The 15,441-nt window shown below is 39.9% G+C and overlaps 1 long non-coding RNA gene across 1 annotated transcript; it reads right to left on the bottom strand.

Moving 5' to 3' along the window:
- Positions 1–8,531: 8,531 nt before the first annotated feature.
- LOC121825702 (uncharacterized) lies at positions 8,532–12,509 on the bottom strand. The gene is made up of 3 exons (XR_013048110.1): positions 12,335–12,509; positions 9,584–11,908; positions 8,532–8,993 (listed from the first exon to the last, which is right to left on the bottom strand). It is a non-coding gene; the product is annotated as an uncharacterized LOC121825702 (long non-coding RNA).
- Between the last annotated feature and the right edge of the window lie 2,932 nt (positions 12,510–15,441).

The raw sequence follows: 15,441 nt of genomic DNA, 5'->3' as shown, positions 1-15,441 counted from the left end.
AAATGCTTAAGCTGAGACATTTGGCTTCAAGAGAATTTAGTAATCAGAACTTCTGGTTTTCAGACCTGCAACAGAATTTATACCATGATTTTCCCATAGCCTGTCCGTAAATTCTCAAATCACTGGATTCAGGATGAATTGCATTACTATTTATTTTTGAACCTCAACTTCACAAATGACAAATTATGAGACTTCTCAGCATCAATAATCATGTTAAATAATGCCTTCCATAAATGAATCACCCCAATAGATTTAGATTATGTATACACATATTGACTTTGATTCTGCTTCTATAGACAGCCAATATTAATATTCTTGTTCCTAGAAGAAGACAGTAGACCTTTAATTCTTCTTTTTAACTATGATATATAGGACCACTACTTCAATTGTTCTGTAGGGAATAGCTGTTTAGAGGCCCCTGGTCTCAAACTATCCTGTATGTTTATACATTGATGTACTTCAGAAAATCCCACAAAGCTACATCATCATGTGTTATTTTCATTGGAAGAACAAGATGGAAATAGGAGATTTAGAGGAAAAGACACATTCCCAATCTCTCAAGTATCTGCTACAAGATACTGAATTCATTACCCTTTAACACTTTGGCACTGAGGCTGACATTGTGTTATGACTGATGAAGACAGAAACCTGCCAGGAATTGCAGAAAGCTACAAGTCATGATAATTAAGTTTTCATTGTATAAAGAATGAATGTTAAAGAACAATTTCCTAAAGAGTAACAAGGCAAGGGATATTTTTTATTCCAAATCCAGGTCCTATCCAGATGCCCACAGACTTACTGGGAGACTTTCAGCAGTGTGTGGTCTTCTTTGAGGTTCCAGCAATTTGTGTTTTGAGCGTGGCTCCTGTGTCAGAATGAATGGTCCTTGATTAGTGGGACTGTGTTTGCTTTCTCTAACAGTGTGACCAGCACTTTTTCCATGTAGGGCCAGAAAGGAAATATTATAGTTTCTGTTAGAACTGCTCATTTATGCCATTGTTGTGCAAATGTTGTGCAAAATTCATTTTGCCATATGTGCAAAAGTGGCTGTACATTTTACATAAATAGACATTCATGCTTGTACCAATAAAAATTTATTTGTCTTTTCTTTATGGAAAATGGATATTTTTTTATATACTATGTCCTCATGACGGATTCACCATTTTATCTGATGGACTACCATTTGCAGAGTTCTGGTATACAGCCATAAAAAGGCTGATATTTGGCTGCCTGGCATTCAAAGCCATCTTCCTAATTTCAAAGCTTTGGTGTCCAGATTTTTCCTGGGAAATGTCATCTTAGGGCCCACATTCTTTCTCACTGCATCATCAAACAGAAGAGAGAAATGAATAAATCTGTCTCATGATTCCTTTTTAGAGCTCCATATTGCCAACAGTGGAGTAAATTAATGCCAACCTATGACCCTTTCATTGCTTCTCTTAGAATAAACCAGCTCATAAATTTCATCATGAAGACGACAGAAGAGATTGCCACAGAGTGTCTCCTTCAGTGATGGAATGGTTTTGAAATAACAGGACTAAACTGTGTCTGGCATTGTCCTTGCTTCTTATCCCTGTCTCTGTCCTTGACAGGCTCAGCATCCACTCACAGTCATTTCAGCTCTCTGGTTTGAGAACTCCTTCCATACCTACTTTATGTGACTTCTGGGAGAGTAAACTAAAAAGATCATGATAAGAAATATGAAGGAATTTGGCAAAAGCTTGAATTAAAGCTAATTCAGCTTTATGGAAGAGGGGGTCATTATTAATGTTACAAATCTCCTTTTTTTTCCCAAGGAAGGTGGGAAGGAGAGAGGGATATTCTCTGTGTTGCTGTAGACATTGCAACTGGTACAGAACACAGAATCCTCATAACTTTGAGGAAGCAGAGCAAGAGAGGGCAAAGAACTCCAGACAAAGCCGGGGCAGCTCTGAGCATTCCCCTTAGACCGCCTGGTGGTTGTGTCATTCGTGTCTGAATTGATTCTTCCCCTCTTAGTTGTTTCCTGGCAAGTTTATTGGAAATAGCAGGTGCTCATTATTGAATTCTCTTGTTTATTTTCTCCTAGATCTATTAAGTCAGTACCAGGCAGCCAGAATTCTTGGACACTAAAGTAAGTGATTCATTTCTCTACAGTTATCTATTGCATCTTGTGTGATACGCTTTGTTTCTATGTATTACAATTCCTGTGAATTTTAAAGAATTTTACTGTAAAAATGTAAAGAAGTAGCCACTTAGAGAAACTTGGATGTGACAGAAAGAGGATAATTCTCTGATTGAAAAGTCTGAATGACAGTGCTTTTGATGAAAACATGCAGATTCAGGGTGTAGCCTAAGAGGCCAGACTTCATAACACCTCCTAGGGAAATCTTGTTTCTGTTTGAGCCTGGACTATGAGGTCTATTTTGTGCAGGGGTAGGTTCAGTGTAGTCATGCAGTAGACCTGGTTTGGTTATGGAATTTGCCAATAAGTTGCTGGGTAATGTTAGTTAAGGTAATCATTTACTCTTGTATTTTGTCTTCTCTAGGAAATAAAGTGATATTTAATGTGATGTGCTCTAAGGATTCTCCACACTCACTTTATACAAAATGAGAATTTAGTGACCCGACACTTGAACCAGTAGAGCCTACTGTGGAGCTCAGCATTCATCTGTTTAGGAAATGTTTATTAGGATGTTGCAATCAGATAGGAATTAGGGGACAATGCAGACAAAGATAGTTTCTAGCTATTGACTCCTTATATTCCACAGCATGTACACAGTTTCTCTCCTCTGGGGTTGGGGGTTTAGCTCTACGCTAGAGCACTTGCTTAGCAAGTGCAAGGCCCAGGGTTCAGTCCTCAGCTCTGGAAAAAAAAAGCAACTCGCACAATTTCTCTCCTCCATCCCTTGAATTAGAGTGCAAAAGGGCTTCAGTACAGTTTTCTTCAATTGATATTTCAGCTCAATTTCTTGGATTGTCTACATTTTACTTGTATCTTAAGAAAATATTGACTTGGCCTAGAAACAAGTTTTGCCATGATAGGGAGGATAAACTTTAGGAATGCATGTAGAAGATAGTTTTTACTCAAAGATGATTGGAGATAATCTTTGAACTGGTACCCCCTAACCTTGGAGCCTAGTTTGGAGACCTTGAGCCCAGATTGGCTCTGCCTATAGGCTGCATCTGGGAAAACAGAGTTGCCGGAGCCAATTGGACTGGGAAGACAAGGAAGAGGCTTGAGCAGGCTCACCAGAGAAAGAGAAGGAAGCCTCAGCTCCAGAAAACACAGGATGTAAAAGAAATGTGTACCATAGCATAGAAGTATTCAAAATGCATGGTTCACTGGAATAAATTGCTAGGGTATGGGCAAATGAGGTTTGGAGACAATATTCTGATTCATAATAGATGTGCAAAGCTATCCAGGGATACTAAACAGTTGTAAATGATGAACATCTCTTTACATAAGTGTCTAATTTGCACCAGGTAATTGGGTTAGATTCCGAAGATACAGAGATGATTCAGATCTATCCTCCACTCTTCAAAGGTCATAGCTCCGTGAACAAGCTACTTATATAAGTAGCTAATTAGAAAATCTGTTTCAGTCATCTTTGGTGGCCACATCTACAGTGCCAGCACTGTGGAGGTTGACGCATGAGGATCATGAATTTTGAGGCTAGCCTCTTATAAACAGTGAGTTTGAGGCCAAATTGGGCTATACAGTGAGAACCTTTCATATAGGACCAGAATTCAACCACAGTTGAACACAGTGTTCTGGTCTCTTCATCCAGTTTAGAATGTGATCTGGGACAAAAAGTTTTTGTTGCAGCCTAGAGGAAGGCTGACAGTGGTTCAGGGAAAGAAAGAGAATGATGGGATATTAAGGAGGGGTACTAGACTATAACTTGGATTAGAGGATACAAGGAGGAATAAAAGATGCCATTCAGACTTTTGATTGGGAAGCTAAGTGAATGGTAATGCCATTTATAGAGTGAAACAACCCAGGAATATTAACTAAGTATGGAAGCATCGAGTAAGGGCTGGAGCTTGGAGGATACAACTTAGTGGACATCTCTAGAAATAGCCAATGGAGGTGTTTGTGGCACTGGTTCTTCTGTTTTCAACTTCATTTTTGCCCCTTGAATAGGTTATCATACATATTCCAAGGGGTAGAACTTGGTTCTTTTTAGGGGATGGTCTTTAGTCTGATACCCTGAATGTTAAATCAGATCAGTGTGCACTAAATGCAGTCTGTTTTTTCCATCCTTAGGAATTCCAGTGTTTGACTAAAACTCTTAGGGTTCTGATATGATTTCAAAAAAAATGATGAAGGAATATTTCAGCTAAAGTCAACCCATATCTATAAAGTTGTGCTTCATCCATACCTACTTGAAAATCTAAGATTGTCATTCTCTTAAGGAATCCTTTTGAACACCATTATGGCAATTAAGTTGAGACAGAATGAGGCCACATCTCCAAACATTTTATCAGGCATCAAGATGGAAACTGACAAGTACTTCTGTCTAGACTCTCTTCTTGATGGTTTCCTTAGGGCTGCAAGTTTGAGACTTTATTATGATGGAATCAGTATAGAAGAAGTACTGAATTGGGCATCAGCAGATACCTGATTTAGTTTTCTCTTTATTGTTTAGTAGCCAGATGACTCTAAACAAAACAGTCTCCATAGCTGTAAAATGATAAGTTGGAGTAATATTAGTTCCATCTCTTTCAGCCCTGCAGTTCTAGAAAAAATACACACAGGAAAGAATTGCTCTGACGTAACTACTATGAACTACAATGAAATGGACTGAAAGTAAACAACGACTGGTCAATAGTTCTGGTTCAGAGCTCTTTGAAGAGGCAGTAACTGGTAGATGAAAGGATAATTATAGCAGATCATTTCCATTAATCGTATGCCCATACTAGAAATTAGTCCAGTGCTTTTGTTGCCCAAAGGAACTGGCCTAAGGGGTAGAGTTCCAGTTCTAAAAAACAAATAGCTCTATGTTCTTTTAAGAGAAAACCAAATGGCTTTAGGTTAGCCCAAAAGTGCTGGGTTAGTGGACTCTGCTAAACCCAGAGGGCAGCTGTAGACCAAGATAAAGTAAATCAAAGATAAATCAACGCTTGATATGTAGAGAACTAAGTGAGGTCTGTGGAAATGCATATCATCATCTCAAGATCTCTCTCCTATTTGCTGCAAATAAAGAGAAATATACCCATAATACATTGGAGTGCTGGGGCTACTTCTCAAACAGCAAGGACAGCCTTTTCAGTTTCATAAAAGAAGAAGCTGACATAGGCAACACTCTGCAGTTTGGCTAGGCATTGTAGAAGTTAATTGCCTCCACTAAGATTGTGGTGAGAGTTCACTTCTTCTCTGCACTCTGAGCATCTCTGTCACTGTCAAACAAGAGCAACAGAATAACACAGCCAAATGCAAAGATATCTAAGTAGGATGGGAAAATATAAAGTGAGTGACAAGGGATAGTAGATGTGGGGCTTATGCTCCAGATTTGCCCCTTTTTTGGTCTCCCTTTCAGAGTGGACCTGTTTCATGGCAGTGTTATTCTTGGCTTATGGTGATTGAAGTCCTCGAGTGTTAGGACATGAGTGTTCAGTGTACTCCTTGAATTATAGGACGTACAAACTCTTTTCTAGAAAAATCCAAAGAAGGGATCTTAAGAGATCTGGTGGAAACATATTAGGTCTTGGGCCTGGGATGTATTTCAGGATCCAGTATATTAGTGGCAAAATTAAATTTCCAAGTCAGACCTCCTTTGTGTACCAGTCAATCAGAGCTCCTTTCCTTATGAATGTTTCTTAACTGGACATAACACTTCTCCCTTCCCCCACCCTCTCACCTCTCCACATACAAGTGGCATTGGGGAATGCGTGAAGACTTTTTAACCTGTCAAAATCCTTAAGGTGTTGCTGACATTAATACTCAAGGGACTTCATTGCATTAGACAGTTCTGTGTTTGGGAAATAACATTGATCACTGAGGGCATTTCAGATCCACAGCAGGCTGTGTCCACTTTGAAAAATATGTGGTTATGGTTTCATCTCATCCTGTTCTTTTCCCACAAGCAAGCAGAAGGACAGGGTAGGAAGGTGACAGACCTTAGATCCAGCCCTAACTCTGGTATTGCATTCTTGTATGACATTATATAAACTGTCTCATTTGTGCTCAGTTACTGAGTTGGTAGAAAGGGCAGTTAAGCTGTGGTGGTTGTCAGAAACTAAGCCAATTAAACATTTTGAGTCCAATTCTTTCAGATCATTGGAGTACTTGGTCAGCAGCTCATTAAGAACTCGGGTTTCTGAACCCTGCCACAGATCTTCTTAGTCAGAGTTTAAAGAAAATGGGCCAGTGCTCATTATCCCAGTTAGGATAACTTGGATGTGTGCTCATGGTTGACCCCACATGCTCACAATGATTCTGGAGCACAAAACAGTGAACCATGCTTTGAATATTCCAAATGGACAAACTGTATATGAGCTAGCACTTACAGACTGTAAGGAAGTGATTTCCACTTCTATTTCAGAACTAAACCAGCATTCATATAATAGGAGCCACCCTCCAGGGCTGACCTGACACTGCATGCAAGGTCCTGTGTGGGGCATTCGGTCAGGTTGCTCAGGCTTGTGTACACGCAAGGGGCCAGAATCTGCTAAGGGTTTGGTAATGGCGGAACTAGAGGGTCTTAGAGGTAGCAGTGTGACTTTTTAAGACTTCAAATCTTCTTTGTTAACTTAGAAGAGTCAGGCTGTTCTTATTATAGTTGCCTACCCAGCACATGCCTTTTCAAGCAGCTGCCTGTATCAGAGCTACAAGCTCAAGCCACATGTTCCAATTGCTGCTAACCAGAGAGCCACTTTATTCAGTTTTAGCCCTACTTCTGTAGTCTGCATCCTCAGCACAACTCTAGTATTCACCTCTTCATTCCACTACAATGGATAGAGGTGGCATGTTGTATGCAATACACCTAGAGAGAATTGATAGCTCCCCTGGGTTTGGCTCAGAGTTTCTTGCTCTTCTCCCCAGCAACTGAAAGTTGAAGGCAGCCATCAATATTCAAAGCCCCAAAGGCAGACAAGAGTTCACCTTAGGCTAGATTGAAGAAAGTAGCTCCTTCAGCTTAGAAATAAATGAATAAATAAAGTGGCAAACAGATTGCTTTTATTCTTGTGGGAAAGATGCAAGTGTGTGTTCCAGGGAAGCTTTGGAAATTTATTAGCTGGCATTGTAGATGACCTTCCAGCAGGCAGGCTATCAGCAATCACCTTTTTGAAATAATGCAATGCATGTTGACCCCAGTTTCTTCAAGGAATCACAGGCTTTCTAGTGCCCTGGAGAGAATAAATGGAAGAAATCAACTGCTAAGCATAAGCTAGTTTCCCAGTTTAGGGTCTACTCCTCTCCAGTGGAATATAGGGAGAGGTACTTGTAAATAAAACTAAAAATATCAACATGCCTCTCATATAGGACCAAAAAGTAACAGTGTATATTCCCTTCCATAGCCTTCATCTAGCAGAGAAGACATTAGTGATAAAGTCATGTTTGTATTTGGGGCTGAAGGCCTCAGTTTCTGCTCAGAATAAATGTTGAAGCCTGTATATGTCCACTATCCAACAGTTTGATGTGAAGATTTAATTACTGGTAATTAATTTATTGAGCACTTTAAAAAGATCAAAACAAAGGCCAGAAGACAATGTGCCGTCAATAAGGAGGGGGCCATCTTACACCTGTTGGAAAGCTTGCTGCTTATTAATCTGCTCTGACAGGAAGAAAACAGTTTTGTACCTGACAGAGTTGATAAATGTGACAAACGCAGGCCCCACATTTTCAAATCAATATGGTATGTTTTTCAGAGCGAACCAGGATCAAGCTAGCATACTAAACTGAATGGCTAACAAGGAGCATGGAGACTAATGGTTTAAATGAGTTCCAAGAGGTAAATAACAATCACAATAGGGAAGGTAGAAGGAGACCACGCCGACAAAAGGAAAATGGCTTTAGCTTGCTTCAGACCTACTTTTGTATAATAAAAAGGATCTTTGGAATGTAAAAGGGGCTAGTTATGGCAGAGCACCCATAAAAGACAGGCAAGGAATGATCAAGTATTCATTGAGCTCTCTGTATGTGCAATTGGGAGCCAAAAGTGTAAACTATAGATTAGAATGATACACAGCTATTGGGGAAAATTATAAAGGCCACTCCACGTAGTTAAAAGGAAGATTTATTTAGTGGATGACTTACAAATGAAGGAATGGATAGGTTGCGGGGGGTCTGGGGAAGGTGTATCGCAATCCAGCGGTGTTCTCTGGAGCTCTGCACAGTCAACCTCCATCATCCGGGGTCCAGGCGCAGAAAGTGCACAGAGAGAGCGCGCGCTCGCCCATCCAGCTCTCGGGTTTCCAGCTCCTCCCCTTGCCCCGCCTTGTAGGCGTGACAGTTGCCAGAGTCTCAATGGGGGTTGGAACTTCCAGATCCAAGCTGGAATGGCTACCCACTACACACAGCCATAGAAGACCAGGAAAATGGCAGACTCTTTTAAGGTAGACACTTCCCTACTTTCTGTTTTGATTGAATCCATTTATTTATTCAACATTTCCCCAGGATTCCTGCGAGTCACTAATGAACAGAACAGTGTCTCTGCTGTCAATGGTGCATTGAATAAAGCTTTAGATAGGAAAATGCTGCCTCATATGACGAGTACATTGATTGAAAGAAGTGCTGGCAATGTGAAGAACAGAGCAGGTGCACCAAGCCAGATCTGCCCTGTGGAAAACAAGGGCCTTTCTTACCTTCTTGGAGGGTATATTTTATATATTATATTTCAGTTCACAAAAGCTCTTCCCTTTCCATGCGCATCTCTTCGATCTGAAAGCCTGTTCTGCATAGTACAGTTGGATACCCGCAATCTCCGGTTTTCTCCATGTTAAGGGATGGTGGTCCTCCTTTACGTTTAGCTGCTTATGTTGCTAAGTTAAAAGGACATCATAGGATACTAGGGCGCACAGACAGGGGGAGCAAAGCAGGTTAAAGGAAGGGTGGGTTAATCTCAGATTTTCTGAAAGGTATTTTTTTCATACATTTATTAAGAACATGGCATTATATGTTACACAGCATTGTGCCAGGCATGGAAAATATGAAGACAAGATGAGGAGCTCATTACCTAGCTTGGATTGTAACATGACAGTGGGTTCTTTTGCCAATAGGACAACTTGTTGACAACTAGTCACCAGGCTTATAGGAAGTGCTGGACATAAAAGTAGTGAATAAATCCATGCTTTCTATGCTCCCAACCCTAGAAAGTCTCCCAGTCTACTGGCCCAAAATGCCTGCTTTCAAAATTATGGTGATGAGATGGAGCTAGAGAGATGACAGAGCAGTTTAAAGCAGTTAAAAGCTTTTGCAGAGGACCTCGGTTCAACTCCCAGCACCAACAGAGTGGCCTCCACCATCTATAATTCTAGTTCTAGATTTGACCTTCTCTTCTCCCCTCTGTGAGCAGTTCAGGCATGTGCTACATAGACATGCATACAGGCAGAACATACACATACACAAAATAAAAAATAAACCTTTAAAAAAAATTACCAGGATAGGGAAAGAGATGAATAGCCATTCTTCAACTACCAATATCATTGAACTTTCCTCTTCTGCATCAATGGGCTGTAGTTCTTTTTTTGATTCCGAATTTACTCCCTCTCTTAGGGACATAACCCTGTGACTGGAAAAGAAGATCGCTGTATTTTCAATTATTCGAAGTCTAATGCTTTGAGGAAAGAATAAGACAGACAAACACTATATTCAGACATGCAATCTCATCAGCCAGGAAGCAAGGCAGCCAGAGGCAGTGATGGCCATCCATCTTCCCTAGCCCAACCCAATAACAAACAATCTTCTCTGAATATTAAAGACCCGGGAACAATTCAGAGAGAGTCTGCACTTGATTTCTCCCATCCTCTTCTTTCAAATGCAATTCTCATGTTCAGAGAGGTTCTGACTAAGTAGATAATACAGTCACATTTTTTCAAAGGGCCTTCATGGCCTTTTATCCTACACAGCAGCTAATATGTGCCAAACATTTTAGACTAAAATGAGTATGAAAAGCACAGCCTCACTCAGGTGTTGTTTTGCTCAGGAAGTCAGGGACTTAGATGAAAATCAGCCATGGGGTTCAAAGTCCACACCGGGATTTCTCTTCTGGCTGTCTTCTCCCACTCTTGTAGTATTAATCATCTACTATATTCAGAAATGGTATATCAGAAGTTGACCTGTTTGGAGCTTTGGGCCTACCACTGAACTGTTGTTGACCTTAAGAACTCACTTCTATTTCTGAGCCTTAATTTCTTGACCTTGATACTGGGGTTAATTATCCTTTTCCATTATTGAATGGAGTATGAGCAACTAATGAGTTCATATTTTTCAGATATCTGATATATGGCAGATACTTACCCAGTGGGTATCCATGCCCTTTTGTCTTCTGTCTGTCTTAAGGTGGTCTGATATCAGAATACTCAGAGTTTGTGCCGCTGTTTTTACCCGGGCTCTTTTTGCTTGATCCCTTAAATGTAATTAAAATATTCCAAAATTTCTCTTGACCTTCCTTTGGGTATTTGCTGCCCTGTTTGGTCTCCATTTTACTCCAATTAGGAGGTTAGGCAGCCATGCAGTATTAGTACAACCAGAGCAAAATGAGCACATTCTGCCATCATTGAGAATCTGTATAATTTAACTGATGCAAAGCCTCTGATAATGAGAGAGTTTCATGTTCCATATGAAAACAAATCTCTGGTAATTAGCATCCTCTTATCATCAGTGTGTTCTGGCAGGTTGGCTGAATGGCTTGGGTCAGAGATTGGCAGTACTTCAAAGCCTTAGTCTTTGGGGAGTTCAGGACTCTTTGTAGGCTAAAAGGAAATTATTTAGAAAAGAAGAAAATCCTCAGCACTTGTATCATTCATGGAGGTGGCCTTGCCCTTGGTACCCCGTGGGAGCCCATTTTCAGGGTCCTTGTGGCTTTACCCAGCAGGTCTGCATAGAGAGGATGGTTGGGACCACAGGCCTGAGTGCAGGTGTCTGAGATGGTCTGCACTTGGCTGTGCTGGGGGGAGGTCTTTTGCTCCACCCCTTGGCATCTCTATAAATACCCTGGGGTAGAGACAGTCAGCCGTTGGAATAGGTTCCAGGCCCTCTAGAGGCTATCCTTTATTTTCTATCTGTTTATCTCCACAATCTAAATCCTTCTATCTAATATATCCTGCTGCTCACACTCAAGAAAACTCCAGGGAACTGTAGGGTTGGTGGGTAAATACCCCACAGTACCCTCTAGGCCTATGGCCACCAAACATTTTTCTGTCACTATATATTTCTAGTCTAGTTTCTATGGTCCATTTATTAAATTGGCATATCTGGAGGTGATTTAGCATGTGACTTGAAAAAAGTCCATTTTGTTTCCTTAATGTTAATCTTCTCTCAAGTTAAAAAGAGCCAAATAGAACTCTAGAATCTACTGGATTTTAATTCTATGATGGTTTTCACCCCCACATACTACCATCAACAGAGAGAGAGAGAGAGAGAGAGAGAGAGAGAGAGAGAGAGAGAGAGAGAGAGAGAGAGAGAGAGAGAGAGAGAGAGAGAGACTTTTTCTAGGTAGCTTAAACAACAGCAACAATGGCTGATTATATTGGCTGAGCTTCAGTGGGCTTGGAGATTTGATAGGAGGCTAGAAAATTAGGCAGGAGCTGGGATTAAAACTTTTGGGGGCTCTGGATGCAGTGGATTGCATGCATAAACCCCAGTTAGGTGTGCCTCCTCCTTACAGTGCTCTAGTTAGGAATGAAGCATGGGAATCTAGAGCCCAACCCTATGGCTCTAGGACACCTGGGGCATTTGCAGCTGGACTAGAAGAGAAACATCCTTTGGAAATGCAGTGAGAAGGCGGCCTCTCTACTAGCCCCAGCAACTTCAAAGAACATGATCAAACTCTTTCACCTACTGCTCCATAACAAAAACAAAATTTCTCAGTTTCCTCATTTGTTGCCTAGATGATGATTTCCAACCTTCCGCTTCCATCTTTTGCCACCAATGTCAACTTGATCCTTCCTATATTGTCAAGACTTATAAAGACTGTGCTTTTTCTGGAGCCATGCTTAAGTTGTCAATGTTTTTTCTGGAAATTGAGTTTTAGATTTTATTTTATAATTTTAAGGAAAAGGTTTAACATTTCTAAATGGCTTTGTTTATATGCTGATACAGTGGGTAATTCTCTAACAGATCCCCCCAAAAGTGCTCATGAAAATAATAGCTACTGTTATTGATAGCATGCTGAGAATAGTCTGGAACCTTTGTATATCTAAGTGAGTTTTACTTTTTCCTAAAGAAGAAAAGCAAAGCAACAGTATGTTAACAGTGTGGAACACTACAATTTTAAAACACCCTTAGCATTTTGAAATGATTATTGAAATCAGAAGTTATGCCAGGCACTATGGTATTCATGGACAATCTCAACACTTCAGAAGGCTTAGGCAGGAGGATTGCTCTAAATGTAAGGTTAGTCTGGGCTACACAGTGAGGTCCAGGCCAGGCTGAGATATATAGCAAGACCATATATCTAAATAGATAACAAATAAAAATGAAATTGTACATTGCAACATTCTTTCATTGTCTATGAAGAGTTTTATATCTTGTTTTTGTTTCTTATGATTTTGTGTGAGATTTGGCCTTAATAAACTGCTTTTGTTAATTTTTGTATGAAATTAGTATTTATAGTGTTTAGTGTAGTACCTCTATCGTCTTTTAACTGTTCAACATTGAGTCACTTACTGTTAATTTATTTTCAGAGTGAGACTGAAATGAAGCACTGGAGTTTGTGTTTGCTGCTAAACTCTTGCTTTTGTCCTTCCAGGTTTTTTCCTTTGTCTGTAGACAGCTTTTCCTCTACCCACTCCAACTCAAACTTCAAAGTGGTGAGACCTCAGGCTCGCTATCCTAGGAATCTCCTCATCAGCTTTTAAAAATTCTGACAAATACTTAAACAACTTTTTAAAAAAAGGACAGCTTCATCTGGTTCAGGCTTCTAGAGGTTTGGGTGCATGGTGGCTTGTTTTGGGCTGCTGGTGGCATATGAGATTATGAGAACACATGGAAGAGGAGGCTGCTCACCTGGTGGCAGCCAGGGATCAGAAAGAGGAGAAGGGACCATGGTCAGTGTCCCATTCAAGAGCACATCCTAACTTTCTTCCACTCCAGAATCCCAAGAGTTCTACTACTACCTGGTAGTACCACAGGATAGGGACCAAGGCTCATCACATGAGCCTTCATTGGACATTCTAGATATAAGCCATATTAAGAAAGACCCACATTTTCATCTTTTATGATTTATTCTCTTGTTTAAACAGATTATAACTCTGAAAATATCCTAAGAAATGGATTTAGAAAAGTAATCTTCCTGAGTTCTTGCAGGTCTGGAAACTGTCCTTATTCAAATATGAAGTTTGAGCATTAATGTCAGTGATATGAAAATCCAATTTTCTTAGAATTTTGTATGTGTCTTCATTATATTCGTTACCAGTGTTGTTGATAGGAAGTCTGATGACACTCCATTTCTTAGGTCCTTTTATAGAAGAATAATTTTGTATTTCTAGGTACATTTTACATTTTCTCCTTCTCTTTGATATTTGGAAATTTGCAGTATTATATGTATATGAAAGAGTGAGTGTATTTTTTAATTCCTTTTTCATGAAATAGGCCCTTTTCATCTGAAGACTTATGCTCTTCAATTCTAGAAAATAATCCTTTATTATAGCCAGCACCAATATCCTTCCCCTGTTTCCTTTTTTTTTTCGGGCACTCTATTTTGTATTGGTTAATGTGTTCTTTGACATAAATGTATATAATACATACTGTCATCCTCTACTGCCTTTGAGCACACTCCTCTCTGCCACCATCTTCCCCACTCCCACAAATCTCTTTCTCATACTCCTCTTTGTTTTATTTTGTGACCCACTGAGTTCAACAGTGACTTATCTGTATGAACATGGTTGCTGAACTCTCCATTGGAGTCTGATGGTCACAGCAGTAGGTGCTCAACTGATGACAATGATTCCCCTTCTCTCAATCTGTCAGTATCCAATGGTTCAGCAGGAAGTTGTAGGGCTTCATGAGCTCTTCTCCCATCCATGACTGATTGGTGATAAGGCCAATCTTGTGCAGGCTCAGTATTATGAGTTATGCTATGACTTCACAATGGCCTAATAGATAGCATTTTGAAGCCCTTTTCCTATCTTCCAAATATTATATTATTTTTAACCCCTCTTCTACAATGTTCTCTAAACCTAAGGGAGGCTGATAAACATGTCTTGATCACTTAATCTCTTAGTCTTGGACAACTATGAGTTTCTACATTCATGTCTATGCACTACATAGGCAGGCTTTGTTGATTAAAGTGGAGAATATTTTTGTCTTTATGTATAAGCATAGATATTCATAAGACAGCTACTATATCCATTTAATGAAATAAGAGTAGTAAGTTCCCCCTTGGAACTGTGATCTATGGAGCATGGGTTCTCAATTGGCTCTAGAGTACCAGGCATGGATTCCCTCCCATAGAACAGGCCTCGATCTATTCAGAAGCATTGTTTGCCTTCCTAACAGTTCATGCCACTATTACACAGGTGGGCACATCTTGTCTAACAGATTGTTTTTATATCTCATAGGCATTATAGATACATAAGACTGCAAATGCCTTTTGTCCCTAAGCTGCCTGCATTACATCTGCTGACACTTGGAAATAACTTTGGCATGAAGGAAGTTTTCAGTTCCAGCTTACTTTTTCTGTATCTTGCAATAGAAGTGTGTGGTGTCCTCTACTTCTGATGGACAGCCAAGAAGACTGAAAATAGCTTACTTTGGGGACTTCTGAGAACTTTCTGACTGACAACAATTCTTATGTTGGTATCCCATACCTGGCACTGGGAATTTTATTACCCTATTGTTACTAGGAACAACATTATCTAACCTCACAGGGTATCTCCCCTCATTCTCATTTGTATTTTTAATTGGATTACAACATTGTCATTTTCCATATGGCTTTTTCTTTTATCTTTCATTTTGATCAATCCTCCCCTCCAGCCTTCCACTCCCATCCTTGCTTAAACCTTTCTACTCTAAGGGTTCCTCTCAGCTTTATTTTTACACGTTATACTATCTCTTTCCCTTAAGTCACCCCCCACAATAGTCCTTTTCTAGTTTCCTGGCCTCCAGTAGTAATCCAGTCTACAATACAAAACTAAAGAAGGATGAGAGAAAACATGAAGTATTGCATTTCTTTACATCTGAATAATATCCTATTGTGTATATGTGTCACATTTTCACTCTCATCCATTAGTTCATAGGCTTGTAAACTCTTTCCATCTCCTAGCTATTGTGAATACAGTAACAATGAGCATAGA

Source organism: Peromyscus maniculatus, chromosome X, assembly GCF_049852395.1.
Source record: "Peromyscus maniculatus bairdii isolate BWxNUB_F1_BW_parent chromosome X, HU_Pman_BW_mat_3.1, whole genome shotgun sequence".
Taxonomy (NCBI): Eukaryota; Metazoa; Chordata; class Mammalia; order Rodentia; family Cricetidae; genus Peromyscus; species Peromyscus maniculatus.
This window is presented reverse-complemented; position numbering and strand designations above follow the sequence as displayed.